Source organism: Lissotriton vulgaris, chromosome 4_1 (genome assembly GCF_964263255.1).
Source record: "Lissotriton vulgaris chromosome 4_1, aLisVul1.2, whole genome shotgun sequence".
Lineage (NCBI taxonomy): Eukaryota > Metazoa > Chordata > Amphibia > Caudata > Salamandridae > Lissotriton > Lissotriton vulgaris.
Window position 1 is genome coordinate 1,652,843,008 of NC_141691.1, and position 20,749 is coordinate 1,652,863,756.

General features: G+C 40.7%; 1 protein-coding gene across 1 annotated transcript in view; it reads right to left on the reverse strand.

The window, feature by feature from the left end:
- LOC147724356 (uncharacterized) overlaps positions 1–20,749 on the reverse strand; it is a 42,398-nt gene that overhangs the window by 19,670 nt on the left and 1,979 nt on the right. The gene's annotated exons all lie outside the window — the stretch shown is intronic.

Sequence of the window (20,749 nt, forward strand, 5' to 3'; positions counted from 1 at the left end):
GTATTAGTGTCATGTATAGATTGTTATCAGTCAAAATGTTGACAGACAATTATTGGTCAAATGGAATAAACATGGTGGTGTATGATTTAATGGCATATTTTTTTGGGGAGTCATGCTTGGGAACTTGAGAAAATCATGACCTACATGCAAAATATCTATGTTTACACAATACTTTGATTTTTATCATTGTCAATGTTGGATTCGGAGTCCCAGTCCTGCACCACTGTCACCAAATGTGAGGCCCGAGACTCCTCACTCAATGTTAGGCCAAGTAAGGACACCGTTTGAGATAGCCCTGCTCACCCCCTTAGTAGATTGGCACGAGCAACTAGGCTTATCAACCACACTCACAGAAACCCACTGGTGACACCATAAATGGGCTCTGCGCGAGTTTGATAAAATGAGTATAAACTTTATACAAAGAAGATATACGATTAGACCACACAATACTAAAGCCAACATATAATAAAGGGTAATATTCGTTCTGGCTGGCTGGTAGGTTCAAATCCACACCACTGCTTTCAAAATGCTATGCTGGTTGCAATGCTAGAATCACACACGTTGTAATGGACAAACAATAGTGCACTGCGTAATGATACAAACCTATGCTTGCCAAAGGAGTAATAATACAATGCGTAACAATACACCCCAGTACCTTGCAATGGGAGAAATAATGCAAATCCATACCGCTACAATCATGTACTGCACAATGAAGGAATAATGCAATGCGTCATACCCCAATCACGTACTTTGCAATGAAGAAATAATGCAATGCGCACCGCTACAATCATGTACTCTGCAATGAAGGAATAATGCAATGCGGGCTGCTACAATCCTGTACTTTGCAATGGAGAAAAAATGCAATGCGTAGAGCTACAATCGTGTACTTAATTATGCAGAAATAATGTCAGGCGTCATAAGACAGTCCAGCAGTTCGTTAGCAGCAATATTAGCAATGTGTATTACGACAATCAGCATCTTCGATAACAGTTGACCCCCACATGTATCAATTGAGCAACATGGCTGATATCCAGTGGAGCTGCTAGACAGCTATTGAGAAGATTGGCCCTGGTTTCCCCCTCGACTGTCACCTACCGAGCTGGACATTGGGCACAGTTCTTCTTCGTCTCACTGCTATGACTCCTTCCTCCCCTTTCTCCTATGAATTCTCGCAACATTGTTTTTGTGTACTGTACCTTACTATGCTCTTGTAAATGATGTAACTTTTAACGCAACAATCCTAAATGTAAAGCGCTCTGATACCCTCTAGGGTCAAGTTTGCACTATATAAAACTTTATGTAAATAAATAAACAATGACATAAAGTACAGCTTCTCACTCTGGCCCCAGTACTGCCACTCCTTTGGTCAATACGGGCCCCAATCTGAGTCAAAGCAAAGGCTCATGTCGCCAGAAGGACTGAGAGGCCTAGAGAGTGTCACTCTGAGCCCGCACCCCGCCCAGGTAGTGACCCATGTTACCTGAGGGCGTGACCCCACTCTCTTCTCCTCCTTCAGTGAACTGGGCCTTCCGTGCAGAACATTCTCAACGGGCCTCAGCGGCTCGACCTGGCACCTCAGCTCTTCCCGGGCTGCCAGTCTGGGCTGCGACTGTTAGGAAGGTCTCAGGCAGCTGCAGGGCACATGTACCCCGTGCCTCTGAGATCACGTTACTCCGGGTGCACGTTCACCACAGCACCCTCTGGGTCTCCTCTGGCACGAAGCCACACACACAACACTGATGGGACTTCATGTCGACTCCGAGTGCACGTTCACAAGGCACTCCTTCCTGTGGTCTCAGTTGGCACCAAGACACGCACACCGCACTGCAGAGACTCACTTTCTTCCGGTGCACACAATGATCAGCCGATCACCTCCACAGTCCCAGGTTGCACCAAAGCACGCACACTGCTTCACTGAGACTTACTCCACCTCCGGAGCCCCAATATCCAGGCGCTCTTCACCAATGCCTTCGGCCGCACCATGACACTCTCACTGTTTCAGAGACTCACTTCTCCTCCGGTGCATTCGATGACAAGGCGCTCTTCACCAGCACCTCCGGTGCACCCTGACATGCACCCTGAACACATCCGAGACTCACTCCACTTCCGATGCACACATTGACCAGGCGCTCCTTACCAACGCCTCCTGTGCACCACGACACGCACCCTGCGCATCCGAGTCTCATTTCACCTCCGATGCACACGTTGCCCAGGCGCTCTTCACCAATACCTCCTGTGCACCAGGACACGCACCCAGAGCATCCGAGTCTCACTTCTCCTCCGTTTGTCCAAGATCACAGGGTCTCAAGCTGCCACAACACATGCCCACCGCATCGATTGAAACTTCTCCGGAAACTTTTATGTTCCTTTCTTTCCAAATAGGTAGCCAGCTTACCTCGGGCTCTCGGGGTAACAACACACAACACAAGGCACAGTCTTCTTCCTTAGCAGAGGTTCCTCTTGACCATGAAATAGGTCCAAGCCTTTTCAGTCTCAATCCATTTCTATTCCATTCCAATGTTCAGTGGTCTCAGCTCTTATAGTTATACCCCTAAATGTCTTGGAAGTTCGTTGTGCTCAGGTGTCCCTGACCCCTGCCTAAATCAGTTCTGGGTGTCTTCCTCCCAGTGTCACCTTTTTCCCTTTGATACTAGGGGTCTGGATCCTTAATCACTCAGCATGAGATGGGTCAATTGTTTTATACCAGCAACCCAGGCCTCTTAACCTCCCGGGGCTTCTCCTCCGCCTACTCTTCAGGCAATCCACATTCAGCAGAAACATACAGAAATGCTTAATGCACAAAACTCAGCCACTTTCTAAAAGAGTAGTTTCTGAACACACAGTGACAAAAACCACTCTCATAGAAAGATGTGTTATGACACTGTGAGTTCATACATACTAAACTTCACCTCTCCATTTTAACCTTATAGGGAACTAGGCTAACAATCACAATACCCAGCCTCACAAAGGAAAAGTAAGGCCTGACAAGTGGTTGCACTTGTCAGGACAACATGCTAACTTAGCAAACTGTGCACAGGCCCTACACTCCAGGCCTCAATTCCCTTTTCCACGCACCTTTGCATTACTAGCCCTGGCACACACAGTGCACATCACTAGGTACTTTACTAGTAAGGCAGACATAGCACTCATGGCCAACCAATTGCCATTGCACTTTACACAGGGAACACTTTTACTTTGACACTGATCAGCAATTCTGATAATTATTCGGTAAGAAATAATTCTCTAAATCGTTATCTAGTAAACTTTACTTTAAAAATACAGAAGATCGTTCCTTTTCTCCAATCCTATTTTTATAGTGGTTTGCCCAAAAATGTACAAAAAAATTTGCCTTTTGAAAATAACAAGTGACTCAAGAGACACTGAGCTTCCTGCCCTCTAAACCTTCTTTTGAAAAAATAATAAAAAAAAAAAAAAAAAAAACAAGTTGTAACATGTATCTCTTGTCTTAATGAGAATGTATTGTTATTTTTGTCAGTAGGCCATGGTTTTGGACTATATAGTAACATCTTTTTTAAATTTGTTTTCTCTCACTGAGAATGTATAATAAAAAGTTAGATTTTTTAATTGTAATATAGCACTGTATAATATGTACATTTTGTATATTTGTTTATTGTAGCCCTGAAGAAGTCCTTCGGACGAAACGCGTTGGCTACTTATGTATGAAGATTTGGAATAAAAACAAGAAAAGAGAAATTCCATGGCTTATTGATATTCTTATTATTGTTATTACATATTGTGTGGTGTGCTGTACCATTGTGTTGAATTGTATACAGTGCCTTTGGCATTGACTTTGGAGGTCTAGGGGTATGTGGCCTCTGGTTTCTGGCACCCATAAATAAAACTAGACCAAGACATAAAGAATGGAGTGCAGTCAAGTGTCTTACCCTATACCCCTGTCCTAGCATCCCTAACTGATCAGCAGTGGCAAAGTACCCAAAGCATCTAAATTGACAACTCTATGTCAGGAAAACGGTCTGGGGAAAGCAAAAAGTTTAGGGAACTTTAGCCTAAAAGGCCAAGTCCTACAATAAGGTTATGATGGAAGGAAACTCATGCATTGATAGAGTTGTGCTATGAGGTTTTTTTTGCAAATGTATTGAACTAAACAAGAAAAAAATAAATAGCGTAAAACTGATAAAGCAAACCAGAAAGTGAAGAAGTCAGTCATTGTGAATGAAACCATGGTTGAATAGCCAAAATTGTTTGAAATCCAATGTCCAAAATATAACTGGCTTCAGAAAGGTAAATGTGTCCAGAAATAGTCCACAGAGTGAATACTAGTTACACACTGGAGGAGGTGCAAGAAACACAGGGTTTCTTGCTGGTAGTGGCAGAGGTCTTGCCATCCTCCTGATAATTTGGATCACATCCCCTCCTGCGGGTGAGGGTAGATCCACAGTTGCACGACCTGGGATGGTTACAAGTGGTTCTTCCAGTGGCAGGGCCTCTTTCCAGTGGCTGTGCTAGATGTAGATGGGCCAGATGTTGTAGCACCACAGGAAGGGATAGAAGGTGTTAGGAAAGTCCTGCACATATGGGTGTAAATATCCTGCAGCACACCAGTCAGGGGTCCCATATTGGAGTTGTGAACCTCCATTTAATAATTGAGCTACCTCTGCAACTGCTTCATCTCTGGGGCCTCAGTGAGTACCTGGCCCATCATGTCTTGGGATGAATTATAGGCTCCTAAGGCTTGGTCAATGGTTGTCTGAGTGAGAGTGACCCCAGTGGCCTCACTATGCTGGCCCACATTATCTCTCCACGACCCCTAACCCCACTACCCTGTGCCCTCTGCCAAGAGTGCCTCAATTCGACTGGATCTTGGGTGAGCAGGAACTGGTGGTTATGTTGTGTCAACATTACCCAGGATTGGGGGGCACACAATTGCTTTCATAGTGGTAGGAACACAGGAAGTGGAGCCTTCAGTTAGCTGAGGCGTTACAGCGGGGGTGGGAGTTGACAGTGTGGGCCCAGTGAGACTCACTGGAGCCATCTGCTCATGCTGCCCAGATGGACTAGGATCCTCATCCTCATCCAGATTATCAGGAGTGTTTTTTTTAAAAAAAATTTTTATTGAAGTTGTATTCAGATTTATGCAGTATAGATCATAAAATACAAAAAATCACAGCAAAGTAAAATTACATTTGTTTTCAATATAACGTATTATCAAACCAATTTACTCAAAATAACATCCCCAAATTTGATCGAATTTTCTAATACACCCAACTCTTTGAGCGTATAACAATTCGCTTTTCCTAACCCTTTTCATTTTTTCCAGCCATTCCTGCAGCGTCGGGATATAGGTTGAAAGCCAATTCTGCAATAGTAAAGATCTAGCAACGGCCATTATAATATAAATCAATTTTGCCAAGTGACTTGAAAATGTACATTCAGGATCATAACCAAATAATAACGTTGTTGCATTGCATGGGACTGATAGCATACAATAAGTTTTTAAAAAAACAATAATTTCTTCCCAAAAATGCTTTATTTTAGGTCAAAACACTATAATGTGTGACCAATTGGCTTGTTCGCAATTGCAATGTCTAAAACAAAAAGCAGACGCATTATTATACATTTTAGCAATTATTACTGGTGTACGATATAATAGCCATTTGCTAAAATACACTAAACATATCAAATCAAAGAAAAAATTTATAAAACAACCAGTTGCTGCATTCCTATTCTTAAATCTCTCTAAGTACTGTGCAAAGTAAGCATAGTAATAATCTCTCAAATTTGGTAAGGAAAGACCGCCATAATCAGTTTCTGCAGTTAAAGTCCGTATGTCTAATCTGGGTGTTTTTTTGCCCAAATAAATTTAGAAAACATAAATTCTATTTTGGAGAAAAAAGTACCGGGCAAATAGACTGGAATTGATGCGAACAAAAAGTTAAAAAGAGGAAGGATTGACATTTTAATTAAATTGATGCGGCCGAGAATAGATAAAGGCAGAGGGTCCCAACGAGCAAACATTGATTGCCTTGGTTTTACTTTTAGATGCAGAAAAAGCTTTTGATTTGGTGGTATGGGACACCCTTTTTCTTATTTTATCTAAGTTTGCCATTTCTCAACGCATCATCAATTTGATAAAGAATTTGTATGTGGGCGCTAGAGCAAACATAATTATTAATAAATCATTAGCAGGCTCAATCTTAGTACAACGTGGCACTAGGCAAGGCTGCCCTTTATCACCCATTCTTTTTGCTTTTTTTATCGAACCATTAACTATTGCTATCAGGAATTGTTTTCAGATCACATCACCAGTTACCTCCATGGCCAAAATCAAACTCTATGCAGATGATATTATGTTACTTATTAAACCTGATTTGGAATCACAGACTTATATTTTTCAAATTTTTGAAGAGTTTGAATCTCTGGGAGGTTACCGAATTAACAAAAAAAAGACAGAAATATTGGTTTGTGGGGGTGCAAACCCAGTTTTACACAAAGATTTGCAAGGTTGTATTAATTCAAAACCTAAAAGATATCTGGGGATTCTGTTCTCTACCAATATTCTGGATTTATATATACTCAATTTCGTTCCATTAATAAAAAAAGTTCAGATTATCAGGAGTGTTGTTGTCACTGAAGGATTGATCCTGGGCTGGAGTGGAGGTCTCTTCAGTGACAGATTCCTGGCCACGTGCTCTGGCATGTGGACCCTTTGAGAAATTGAGAACATTCTTGTTAGCAAAAGTATCTATTATACCTACAAAATATTTGAGACAAACAATATAGAAACCTTGAATTAAAAAGAGGTAGAGAATATTATGATGATAGCTTTCAGTGGTATTGAACATATTACCATATCGTTTAGCAATTTCAAATAAACAGGTAATAAGATGTCCTGAAATGTTTATGAAGTAATTAGGAAGTATAGCTAACATCTCCCAACCATTCAACCCAACACAGTGGAGAGTTGAAATGTGTAATTGACAAATCTAGGCCTTGCTGACTTCAAAACAGACACTTACACAACTTGGATTGATATTTGGCATTAGTCATCAAGTGAAAAGTGCAGAGCCAATTTTTACAGCTACCACTTATATTCATCATTGTAAATTTCATACCTCACAAGTTTGTAGTCAACAGTGTTAGATTTCTGAAACTCATGACATTAATTCAATCGGTTGAGAAGAATAGGACAACATTCAGAAAACATCACAAACAATTTTCAGAAGAGAGCATTGAAAAGGGATTGATCAATACATGACACCTTACCATATATTGAAATCTGTTAGACAAGAGATAATAAGCAATATGACAAAGCAATATTCTTTGGACAAAAAAAACCAGGGCACCACAATAGGTATAGTCATTACAAAGACAACTTCTCAAAACTTGCACATATGGGTAATGGGTTGTTAGATGTTGTAACACCTACAGGCACCATATCATTCATTATATGACATGCAATTGATATTGACACTTGTAATCTTAGGTGCAACACAAAACATTCACACAATCCAAATGATCTGATACTGATAGTTTGAGGTTTATCTGTTTTGAAAATATGTGCAGAACAAATTGGTAACAGCTGAGTTGAGAACAAACAGGATATTGAGGTTTAGTGAGACTTTGCAAAGTATAACTTACCTGACTCCACTCCACCAGCCTTCAGGATGTAGGATCTACAAGACCTTCTCCTCTAAGGGCATGAGTTGTAAGAGTAGCCTGGCAGAACTATCACCAGTCCCTTGGGCCTTCATGTGATGCTTGGAAGGCAAGAAAAGAACCCTACCCACAGGTAATTCCACCTTTTCCTAATTTCCTCTTGTTTGCACAGGTTGTTAGCTACAACATTCCCTCTGTCGACTATTCTGGCCCATGTTTGCTTTTTCTGAGATAGGGGTGCATTTTGGACTTGGACTCCAAAGAATTATGACTCTACTCTTATGATTTCATCCACCATGACTGATAATTATCCCTCAGTAAAACATGGATTTTTGGGGCTGGCATTGATAAAAGAAATATCTTTAAATAAAAAATTAACCATGAGGTAATAAATTAAAGTAAAGAAAGGGACAAGAAACATGGAAAAGGAACAAAATAATCTCACTTAACTGGCCCAATCTCTGCTAGAAGATGTCATGGTGCAGTGGAATGGCAAAGGATCATGGTCTTAAATGGAGTGTGTTTTATAGTGTGGTATTTCCATTTGGCCAATAGAAAATGGGTGTGTTCTACTGGCATTCATCCAATGGCCAAAGTGATAGTGCATTGTTGAGCACGTCCTGCGACTGACTTCTCTGTCATGGAAGTGCAGCAAGGAGACTGCCATCACAAATGTGAAATCTAAATCTGCTCAGCGGGAACCCGCCAGCCTGATGGCGATGGAGTACTATTCGCCAGCACTAAAGTCTGCTATGTCGGCAGCGGTGTGCCACGACCGCGGAGGGAAACACTCTGTCGATGTGGACAGCGAGTCAACCTGCATACATCTAAATACATTGGGTGAATGACCATTGACTTGGTGCAATACTTGGGACCGCTGCCGCAGTGGGACTGCGGTAAGACCGTCAAGATCTAAATCAGGCCCTTAGTTCATGTTGTTCCTGTTACATGTAACTGCATCCAAAACACATCTGATTTACAACAACTTTGGTATTCGTAAATCACCCAATTTGCATACTATTCTATATATTCAAAGGAACAGACATATTGTACATTTTTTATTCAATGTTATCTGATGTTACTACTACATACATAGATATGTATTACATAAGGTTGTTTTACATGATGTCTCTAACATTTTATATCATATATCTTGTAAAATTGAGTATTAAAATATAGCTAACCTTCAAACGAGAAAGCCAAAGAAAGACGTGAATTTACAAACTGAAAATAAAACTGCATTTGGAACCCTCTCCCTGCTGTGGTTTTGCTGAACTTGAATAAAAGAAAAGGTTAGCCACATTGCTGGTTAAATGCCAAGGTAACAGCACGTTCTTCTCTGCTGTTTCATGCACTTGAATGACATTGTCTGCACTAAAAGCAGCGTATAACGGAAGTAAAAACAGGAACATTAAAACAGTAGAAATGAGAAGACATTCAGCTGACTGAAAGAGTGTTTTTTGTGTTCAATAAGTTTATTATTTTGAAAAGTATAAGACCGAAAGAGTGTTTTAAAGGCTAAACTTAAAACACTACTGTCTGCTAGGCTCACTAGGTTCAGACATAATATTGTGGTGAAGACAGGCACAGCTTGAACAGCACAGGCAAAGATAAATTCAGAAACAATATGAAAATACAGACATGGGATTCTAAGTGGATATTAAGTGAAAAATTGTAATTGTGAAATGTGAAGAATGTTATTCATACGAAACACATTGATGGGGCATGTAATTTTGTACAGCATTCCACTTGTTCTCTAGGATAAAAAAAGAATGGATTAAGTATTATCATATTACGAACTCACAGCAAAATATGAAAGTTATGTAGCTTAAGCAAATATTACTGACTGCACAATCTTCTTCAAACCAAAGGGGAGCTAAAGTCTGACAAACATAAATATATTTACTTGAAAACACACTGCAAAGCCAGCAAATACTGCTATAAAGAAATGTTGAACATATTTCAATTCTGACATCCGAGAAGTTTAAATAACAGGAATAGCAAATTTAATAGAACTACTACCAAAAACAACAAGGCACATCCACTGCCTATTCTACCAAAGGCGTGTTACAACCAAAGGAGCTGGCCCTGTTACCCTTATAACTATCACAATGTATCAAACAACAATGGTTCATTTTGGAGGAGGTGGTGAGTGAACCATTGTTGTTTGATACATATTCCATCAGCTGCAGCAGCAAATTATAAACTATACAACAGAACAAAGGAGCCCTCCATGTTGCTGAGAAAGGGGACGCTCAAATCAGTCACTACCACACACCGGGGATCTATTCAAGCTGTTTCGTGGTTCAGAATAAAACCCTGCATACAGACTACAGAGCAGTTTTTTATATAGGTATGCTAAACAAACTATTACATTGCTAAAAATACTTCTCCAATCTAATACAAATGCATACATAACTCAAAAATCCCAATAAACAATATGCAACCTAACCGTAGTACTGGTAAAACTCTACAATATAAAATACCTAACTAAAACACTTACATAATAAATAAATATAATACATGGGATTCTGTAATCCCTGCATAATGGCAGTTACTAACAGGTAGATTTATCAAAGACCCGTTTTGCGAGTCTTTAATAGCGATTCATAAGGAATAGCTATTACAGACTCGCAAAACGGGATTCATGTAGGAATCGCAAAATAAATTGCGATTCCTACACATTCCTTATTTGCGATTAGCAAATTGCTAATCGCAAATAAGGAATAACTCCCCATTCATTCCTATGGGCCTAAAGGCCCATAAGAATGAATGGGGAGTTATTCCTTATTTGCGATTAGCAATTAGCTAATCGCAAATAAGATAGCGATTTCAAGGGTGCCAGGGGTGTCCAAAGGACACCCTGTAGCACCCCTGAAATTCAAATTTACACAGGTGTTGCGCACACACATGTCCAAAGGACATGTGTGTGTGTAACACGCAACGGAGAAAAATGCACTAAAGTGCTTTTTTCTACTTTTTCGCTATTTACCACGAAGTCATACTTCGTGGTAAATAGCGACCAAATATTGCGAATTCGCAATTTAAAATTGGTTCATGAATTGCATTTAAGGAATCTCTAATAGAGATTCCTTAAATCCAATTCCTCACAAATATGCGATTTCGCAAATAGCGATTTTTGCATTTGGGATGAGGAATCCCAAATGCAAAAATCGCACTCGCAAAGGGCCAGATTCTCAGAATCTGGCCCTCTGCGAGCGCAATTTAGCTTCATGAATTGGGCTGTAATTTCTTTATAATTGGTGACTTGAGATGCACCAAGACACCAATTATAAAGAAAAGTTGTCAGAACTCAACTATTATGAGGGTATCACAGTCAAGTTCTGATGTCTGCCAGAGCTAGCGGCTGATGTGAAAGGTAGGTCAGGTCACTGAGCATAATTAACGCAGCTATTATAAGCAGAGAGCATATGTTTATTTTTTTAACACCTCAGAAAGAGAAAAGCTAGAATCGTTCTGCATGTGTCTACAAGTTCTGAGCAGCTGCATTTTTTTTACTGATTTGTATTGAACTGTTTCTAATATCTGTTTGAAACAAATATCTAGCAGGTTTTTGATGCGTTTAATTTTGCACTAGAGGTTTTATTTTTAATCTTCACGTTTGCAAACATGCTCGTTCTTTCATATAAAAGAGCTACACACGACAGTTCTAGGTGGTTTATGGGAAAGGATTTGGAGTAGCTATTTATTATATGTGATAAAGTACCCTCTGACATACATGATAAGGAGGTCCATAACCTTATAAAGAAACTCTGCCATTGGCCTCATTCCTCTATATGGTTATGGGACACCTCAGTGACTTGCAATATCCTTATAATGTATGGCAGGCGGTACTTTATCCTTTGTAAATATATCACTCCAACTTAACTCACTTTAAGAAAGGTGTTGGGCAGTAAAGGGGTCAGATTCACTATTCCCACTCCACACAAAACTATCTTGGGGAAAGTGTTGGACACTATAGGGGGGCAGATTTACTATTTGCACTCCAAAGGAAATGATCTTTGGAAAGGTGCTGGGCAATAAGCAGCTCAGATTAAGGGCCTCATTTCGATGTCAGGTGAAATTCCTTCTGCCCGACACGGACTTGGTCCTGGGACCGACTGACATCCGGTTGGCGGTCCCAGCCTACCCATTACAATGCGACCAAACACTGTCAGGTCACATTGCACTTTTCTCAATGAGAGCTCATGTTACGGCCGGAAACTGGCCGTAACACAAGCTCATATTGAGAAAACTGAAGTGCAGTTCATCACTGCACCGAGTGGCAGGCACCTCAAGGTACAGGGATCAACATTGGCCCCTCTGCCTCCAATCTGAGGTGGTGCACACAAGGGGGCCCTGCTGGGGGCTCAAAGTCGGGTTCTGACTGCCTTTCCATGTCGTAAAGGTCGGCATGGAAAGGCTCCCGAAACCTGATATTGTAATCTCAAAGGCGGAAATGCCCGCCCTTGAGATGACAGACCGGATTCCAACTGGCTGACGGGCTCTCCGAGCCCGTTGGAAGCCAACCAGAATGACCAGCAGGTTTAGCTTACATCCTCCTCCATCATAATGAGGCAGTTGTAAAGTAAACCAACCGTCCCATTACGATGCAGCCGTAAAGGCTCCTACAAAGGGTTGTAGTCTTTTAGGGCTGCATCATAATCGGCCCCTTAGTGTTCTCACTTCAAGATTTTCATGATATACACTGAAATCTGAAATCAGTCCATAGTAAAATTAAGGTACAACTTGATAGATGTAAAATACACACAAAACACTCAAACACAACCCCAAATATCCTTGGAATTTCAATCAAATACATTAAACACTAAATACAAAAATGTTTTAAATTTGCAAACATAGAACACCACCACATAGGAATTATTACAAAAAATATGAAGTTTAAAAGACTAACATACACTGTATTTTAGTACTATATCAAAATGTAACTTTAACATAATTATTTTTAAATTCAAATTCTAAATTAAGAAATAAAAGTATTTATTGATATGAAAAAATGTGAAAAAATAAAACTTTTGATGACAAAAAATAGTTACATTCTTTTATTGAAAATATAATTAAAAATATAAATTTCAAACTTATAAATAACCCATAAGACTAAACATTTTGTACTTTTTTTTTAATTTGCTCTGGGTACGATTTGATTTGGAGTCTGTAGTAGAGTGCAGGTGTACTTCCAATTTAATTGTTATATTGTGGGTATTTTGTGCAGTGGTGCTGCTGGATAACTTTGGCTGCAGTGATATGTGTTTAAGAAAGCTGTGGTAGGGTACGGGTGACCCCATATTTTTTCCTCAAACTTTAGACATTTTGTTGTCTTGGTGCTATGATTGTGGGCATCTATGGGAGGCTTGTATGTCTCTCTAATATTCAGGGCCGGACTGGCTACCGGGCATTTTGGTGTGCTGCCGAGCTGGTGGCTAATTTTGTTGATGGGGACCTGCATGTGCTGTACAAAGTTCGTTTTGCTTTTTTTATTTCAAAGGGCACGCAGGTCCCCATCATATAAATCAGCCCCCACAGCAGAGAAATTAGCCCCCAGCTTTGCAGCACATAAAAACGCCCGGTAGCCAGTCCGGCCCTGCTAATATTACCACATTGAACTATATGAATATTCTTAAATAAAACATTTTAGTTTCAAGGGCATTACATAGAAACTTGGATCAGTGTTAATCAAAATCAGAACGGAGTGCAGAAGGGCTTCTTACAATGAAATTAATCCTCTTCTTGTTAATTACCTTTTTTTACACTCAACATCCTTTTTCTCAAAACGAATTTGTTGAAATCAATCACATATATTTCCACAATCTCTAAGCATGTGGGGTCTCGTCCATGCCCTTCATTAGAAGCAAGATATCACAATCTTTCCAATTAGCCCAATAAATATAAATAAGTATATCACAATTAACAAATATCACCAAATCTCTTCAAAAGTCAATGTCAAAGAGTAAAAAAAATATTTGTGTATCAGTTCATGTTAGCATGGAAAACAGCTTTACTCGCTGTATGGCAACAAGCTTTTGGTGTTATTGATATTTCCAATAAGAACATGTTTACCCACCACGATTTGTCATCCAAATCATCTTACTAAAGAAAAGTCTCCCAACCTCAATTCCCCATCGGGGAAAACTACATCCTCAACACTCTATTTGGTGATAGGAAGTTTATTTCTCCATTTTGTAATTCCTATCCCCTCATCATAGTCCATCTTGTCATTGATTTTCTATGGGTGTCCACAACTGAAATATTTGATCCATCTAAATTCCTTTTGAAGCAAGTGTTTCTTCTTATCTCCCCATCCACAGTCAATTTCAACAATATCCCACATATCTAAAATCAGAGTTGCGCAATGTTGGTATTATTTAAATGTGTTGCTCAATTCAAGCACATGTCCTGTGAGGATATGCTCAGCTGGTGTTCTGTAATCCTCATTTTTAAGTTCCTTTAACGAGCCACATGTTCCAAATTGATTTGACTGAAATTTTTGCCAGATTCTTCAATGCAAAACGTCACTTGCTCAGTTTTTTCCTTGAATTGTGTGCATTTTATGCTCTTCGTGCTATAGGTCAGGGCCTGAGGACGGACAGGATGGCATCCAGATTTCATGAGTACATTTTGGGTATTTTCTGCTGTTGGTACTATGAAGAAGTAAGTATCAAGGAAATAAAAGGTACTTACGCTTCCAAATTAGGCTGGCTGGTCAAGTGTTAATAACTGAGTGTCATTACCACCATCATTAAGAACACTTCCCATGTGGTGCAGGTCAGCACTATAATTTTCCATTGTTCAGGAGCGTTTTGCAGAGTGACACACATAATTCACCCATACCAGGGGCTCAAATGTAGAAGTCCATGCATCAGAAAAAAACCTTTTTGGTGGAGCGGTGGTTTAGGAAATCATAGGAGAGTCCAAGGAACCAGTATGAGAACCAGAATATGTTTAACCTCTGGCAGCTGAAAAGTAGCTTGCTGTAGATAAAGATGGTATCAGTGGTGAGGAGGGCACTAACACATATACACCATTTCCAAAATAGTCCCCCAACTTCTCCAAGCCACCTTTCTAATGATGGCTGTTATCCGGCTGGACCTGTGAGCATTATGGGGGACATAACACTAGCAGTGAAGTTCTGAGAATGATGGCTGCCTCATGGGATGATGTAGTGATTTGTACAAATTGAAAGATATCCTGAGGCAGCTTGTCATTCTAGTTAGCTCCATTATTTGCTCCAGTAAAAGGTAACAGGCCACAGTAAAACTAAATGTAATCATAAAAGCAAAATACCATGAGACTGTGAACACCATGGCTTCTCTGTACCCTTATTTTGGTACCACTGACCATCAAGGTCAGTTAGCACAATCAGGAAGAACAGAGTCCTGGATTTTGGTTTTATTACCTTTACAGGAACAACAACCACAATGTAATCTGCACCAGGTGCAATACTGAAATGTATATGTGGTGAAGGGCAAACATCTTGGCAGAGGTGACCAGGGAAGTCACTTGAAAGGACATCTAAAGGAGCAGCAACTTGGGATGGCTATTGTTTAACCATCTGAATCCACAGAGCCTTTGGGTGGAAAAGGAGATGATAATGATGATGGCAACAAGGTCAGGCGTCTAATCCAGGTGTAACAATTCCAAGACTTGTCCCAAATTTGCCTACATCTACTACTTCAAACTGAGTCAAGAATGTCAAAACTTTCCTTTCACACTCAAGTTCTGTGGGTTCTATAGACAGCACCTGCATGGAAGTTAATTATATTCATACAAAAATAATCCACTCTGAAGCATCTGTTCAATAAGAAAACTAGGCCCCACCAAATTCATCCAATATCCCATTCAGACAAGGGGAAACAGTCCACAATTTTGATACTTAATGTTCCCATATTTTCGAAGAGGAAAGGGGGGGTTAGAATACATACCAGGGCCATTTGTTCCAAACAGGTGTTTCAGAGTCAGGCATATTTTTCCATTGCCAAAGTGGTAGAATTGTAAAGGTCATTTGCACCTCTTTCACTTGGATTCAGACTGAAGTGCACACATTTTTTATCGGACAGTGGATATGTACAACATATTACGCGTGCATCATAATCATGATCATTATGAAGAAATAGTACAGCGTTGACAACATCCCAAAGAATTTCAATATTTTTGATTGGCCTCAGTCTAGAGGCATACGTGGTCCTTCTGTGTTACCAAAAAAGGTACAGAAGACCTGAAGCTAAAATGTTGTGCTTTCATCTCCCCGAAATAGATGCCCAGTAGGGTTTTATTCCATTCTATTTATATTTATGTTTCTAAAAAACGACTTGGGATCCTCATCCACCTTAGATGGAATGTTTCATTATTGGGGTTGCTCCTTCACCCACAACACGTGTTGCAAGTGGGCTCACCTTGAGGTCTTTGTGTATTTTGTGAATGTGAGTGTAGTTGGGAGTCAAGGTGGTAGGTAAAGTGGATCCCTGGGTACATGGTGTAAAAGGTTTCAGGCTGATTTGAGCATTGGTGGGTGCAAAGCTAGAATGCTCTCTCTTGGAGCTATTCCCACCAAAGCCTATGGCTTCAGTGGGACCTCATCCAATGGCTATCTGACTTTGAGAGGACCTAGCTGGATGTAGCCTTCTAGACACACTGGTGGCTATTGACTTTCATAAAAAGGACTGAGGGTCTTAATTAGAGTTTGCTGGGTGGATTTCCCTGTCAGAAACTAGAAGGATATCTCATCAGCCTTATGACAAGTGCCATAGACTATAAAGCACTTGTAACAAGCTGGACCGGATATCTGTTTGTGATGGAGTAACCTCTCCACCAAACTCTAAATCAGGCCCTACGCCAGAAGGTAAAAACAATTGAATGGGATGACCTACATGGTGGATCGCTCCACAGTACTTGGCATGAGATCTTGCCTACGACCCAGTCAACCTCAAATAGTGATTTCTGATTGGCACGTTACTTACTCTTGGTACTTGTTTCGCTAAAAATATAAAGATCATATAGCTGATTCCCCCTACTGAAGTGCAATTATTTTGGGGCATTTTTCAAATGAATGTTTTCTGTATTTTTGGAAATTTAATTTGCGATTTTTGTTGTGCTGTATTGGTCCTTGAAATGCTTTCCATACTTTTTCTTAAGCTAAGCATGTGTGTTCTGTGCCATAGCTAACATGGTTTGAGCCCATGTTTTTGGTTGAACTTCTGTGTTAGACCTGACAAGAGTTTGGACATATTACTTTGTATGGACTCACATCTTTCTCAACTAATAAGCCCAGGTTTTACAATGTTGTAATCCATAGACTGGTTTTATTATATTTTTAAAGATGTAATGAAGTTAAAGGTCTTGGTGACAAATGTATTTACTTGATTGATTTTGAATTGGATCTATTGGTTTATGTTAGTATTTGTAATGGGTTGTTGGATTAAAAAGGAAATAGGGTGTGAAGTGGTTTAAAATAACTTATTTTCTGTAAAATTTAAGATACATTCAACAATAACATAATTTTGGATTTATCAATACCATTCTCCTAAGTCAGTGGTTCCCAAAGTGTGCGCCGCGGCAACCCGGTGAGCTGTGATGAGATGCAAGGGGTGCCGCACAGGATGTGGGTCGTGGAAACTGCAGCCTGAGAAATGTTCCATCCCTTCCCCTGTGAGGTGTGGCATACGGTGCACCCCAAGTGTCTTGATTAGGCCATAGTACAAGATGAATGCGAGGCAAAACGGCCTGACAAAGTAAAGAAGATGAATTATGGTAAAAATAGCAAGGAGGGCACAGGCAGGCCCCCGGAGAACCTGCTTGGGTTAAGTCTATATTTTAACATCAGAAAAGCTCAGGCATGGTGTGCAGATGTATTTAAAGTTCCGAAAGCTAACATATTTTGGAAAGTAAAACGAGTCACAGAAGCACGGAAGTGCTAAAACATAAAATCAAATAGTCACTTATTCTTGCACAAAATGTGCAGAAATGATTTCCTGACTTTCTCATATGTACCAAATCATGAAATGCTATTGTTGCAAAGGTGCTGAGAAGTGCCAGAAATCTCCCTACTAAAGCAAATAATTGCAGGTAGCCGGTATCAGACAGGACCTGCCCCTTAAAAAGCTTTAATTAGAACATCTTTTTGCTTTTACCTCAAAACATGATAAACATAGTGGCATGCCAGTTGATTGCCAGGACGTGGCCTTTAATCCATCATTAGAGCAATTGCCTTTGTATATATGGGATGATGTAGACCAATGGTTCCCAAAGTGTGCACCGCACCCCAGTGATTCCCCCCCCCCACCCGCCCACCGGTAAAAAAAATGGGGAGCCACGGCCAACTGCCAATTATGTCATGGGAGCCACGGGTCAGAAAAGTTTGGGAACCACTGTCCTAAGTCTTTGAATGACATGTCTTCAATTCCTAGCAATATTTATACGTTTCTAAACTATTGCAATTATTTCATTCATTTAGTAATTTAAGCCAATTTACATGTTTTTGGTTTTTAAAAGAGACTAGTGTAGAATGCATTTTATATCAATAAACACCTGTTTCTATTAATATGTTATTTTTGATTACTATCAATTCATATTTACATGAATTCATTTTTAGTTTAGTTACAGATGAAAATGAATTAATTTGGGAGCTAAGAGTCTAAACGTATTAAAAAGTGATTTGTAATAAAATATAAAAATACGTTTTAAATTCATTAATTGTTATTTTTTTTATCTTGAAAAATGAAGTCAAATATATATTTAAAAGAAGGATTATTATGTTTTTATGGCAACCGAGTGTGACAATATTGGAAAGTGCATAATTTTTAGTGGTAAATATGCATCTAAAACTGGCAGTAAACCCATTAACACAGTCTAATACTCAGTATAGGTCTCAATAAATTATTCCCATGCTCAACCCTCTGTAGCTTGGGATTGAGGTATGTAAAGCATTTACCAATTCAGTAAATAATTAAGACATGATAAAAATCCCAAAGCAATAGGAAGTATTATCTTTAAAATTACACCAAAATGGCAAATCTAATGTAGGGAAACGTATATGAATTTTTAAAGAATTACCACTTTCCAGAACATAGAAACCTATAGCGCCACTCTGGTACATCTGGTGCCCTTGACCAGGAAAATGTGAAAGTTTCAGCCCAACCACGATAGAGCCCTGCTTGGCTTGGATACACTAAGCGAGAGTCAAAATTGTACCTTTTCTTTTAGAAACTTTTCTGGAGCTTTTTCTTTCGAGGGCCCTTGTTGCTCTTCACCAGTCCGGATTCGGTGAGTGTTCGATGGCTTTCAGGAAGCTCCCAGTCAAACACTGGAAGTTGGACCTCTGGAGCTCTTCAGTGGGATGAACCTGCGTCTGGGTCGGGTCGCGATTGAAGGCTTGGTTCTCATGGTGGTGAGTCGGACACCTTATGAAGCTTTTTTCCAAAGTTGCTCCAACCTTCTCTAACTTCTTCCTGAATTCCTCTTGAGGATCAAAAGGTTCCAAAACACAATCCAAGTGTCTGGAAGCTCCAAGATGGCCCTTGAAAGGTTGGGACCAAAATTCCCACAATGCACCTCGCCAAAACCCGTAAAAGTCCACTGAACACACTCCAGGCAGGAGACTCTTGGTGGTGATGATGCAGGTGAACTCTGTTAACCTGTAGCTTGCAGTGAGTTACTCTTTAATCCTTTAAAAGCAAGATACATTTACAGGGCTGTAGTTCCAGATCGTGCAGCAGGCACAGTCAGTCAGAATGTAGGGCCAGGTGGTGCAAATCAAGTATTCAGCATGCCAATCCTTCTTCTTCTCTGAGTTTCAATGAATGAATGAATGAATGAATGAATGAATAAAATATTTAGTAAAGCGCACGATGGCCGAGCGGCTTCCTGGCGCTGGGGACCTGATCAGAACTCAACAGAGGGGACCCAAGGAGACTTAAGAGGGGAATGCCTGAGAGAAGAGAAAAGTTTTAAGAGCTTTGCGAAAGTGAGTGTAGATGGGAATGGAGCGGATGGAAAGGGGAAGGCTGTTCCAGAACTGGGGGGCCAGGACAGAGAATCGAGTGCCCCCTGTTCTGGATTTACGGAAGCGAGGGATATGAAGAAGAGAAAGAGAAGAGGAGCGAAGAGTGCGGGCCGGGACATGAGAAGAAACAAGACAGGTGATGAACAGGGGTGCAGAGCGGGAATGAGCCCGAAAAGCTAGACAAGCCAGTTTGAAAAAGGATCTAAAGCGAACAGGGAGCCAGTGAAGTGATTTGAGAACCGGGGTGATGTGTGAGGATTTAGGGAAAGAAAGGATAAGACGAGCAGCTTGATTTTGGATGGCCTGTAGACGGCGGGATTCGTAAGCAGGGATGCCCACGTACAGGCTGTTCCCATAGTCAAGGCGGGAGATGACAAGGGCCATGACTATGGATTTAAGTGCATCGGTAGAAAAAAAGCGAGAAATTTTCCGAATTAAACGGAGAGAAAAGAAACAAGAGGACACCACGGAGCTGATCTGACTGTGCATTGATAGGTCATGACTGACCTTAATCCCAAGAGTGCGGACAGAGGAAGCAGGCACCGGGGGGGGGGGCCAAAAGAAAGGGGCCAGTGTGCCGGGGACCAAGGGTTGGAAGGACCACCAGTGAGAACAAGTTCCGTCTTATCTGGATTGAGCTTCAGATGGTTGGCGCTCATCCAGTCAGAAATGAAAATTAAAGTAGAACAGAACTTGGAAAGGGAATCAGGAGTAGAAGAAAGATCAAAGACGAGCTGGAGGTCATCTGCGTAATTGTACACAGAGACCCCCAGCTCAAGAAGAGAGGTGATGAGAGGATGAATATAGAGATTGAAGAGAAGAGGGGAAAGAGAAGAGCCTTGGGGAACGCCACAAGTGACTGAGCGGGGAGGAGCAGAAAAGCCGGGGAGATGGACTGCCTGGGACCTGTCCCGAAGGAAGGACGCCAGCCAGGAAAAGGCCGCACCCCGAATGCCCGCTGCGCTGACACGGTCGAGAAGGATGGAATGATCGACCGTGTCAAACGCAGCGGACAGATCGAGGAGGACCAAAGCTTGGGGGAGATTAGAGTCGGCTTTCCTCTTGAGCTCGTCCAAGACTGCGAGGACCACCATC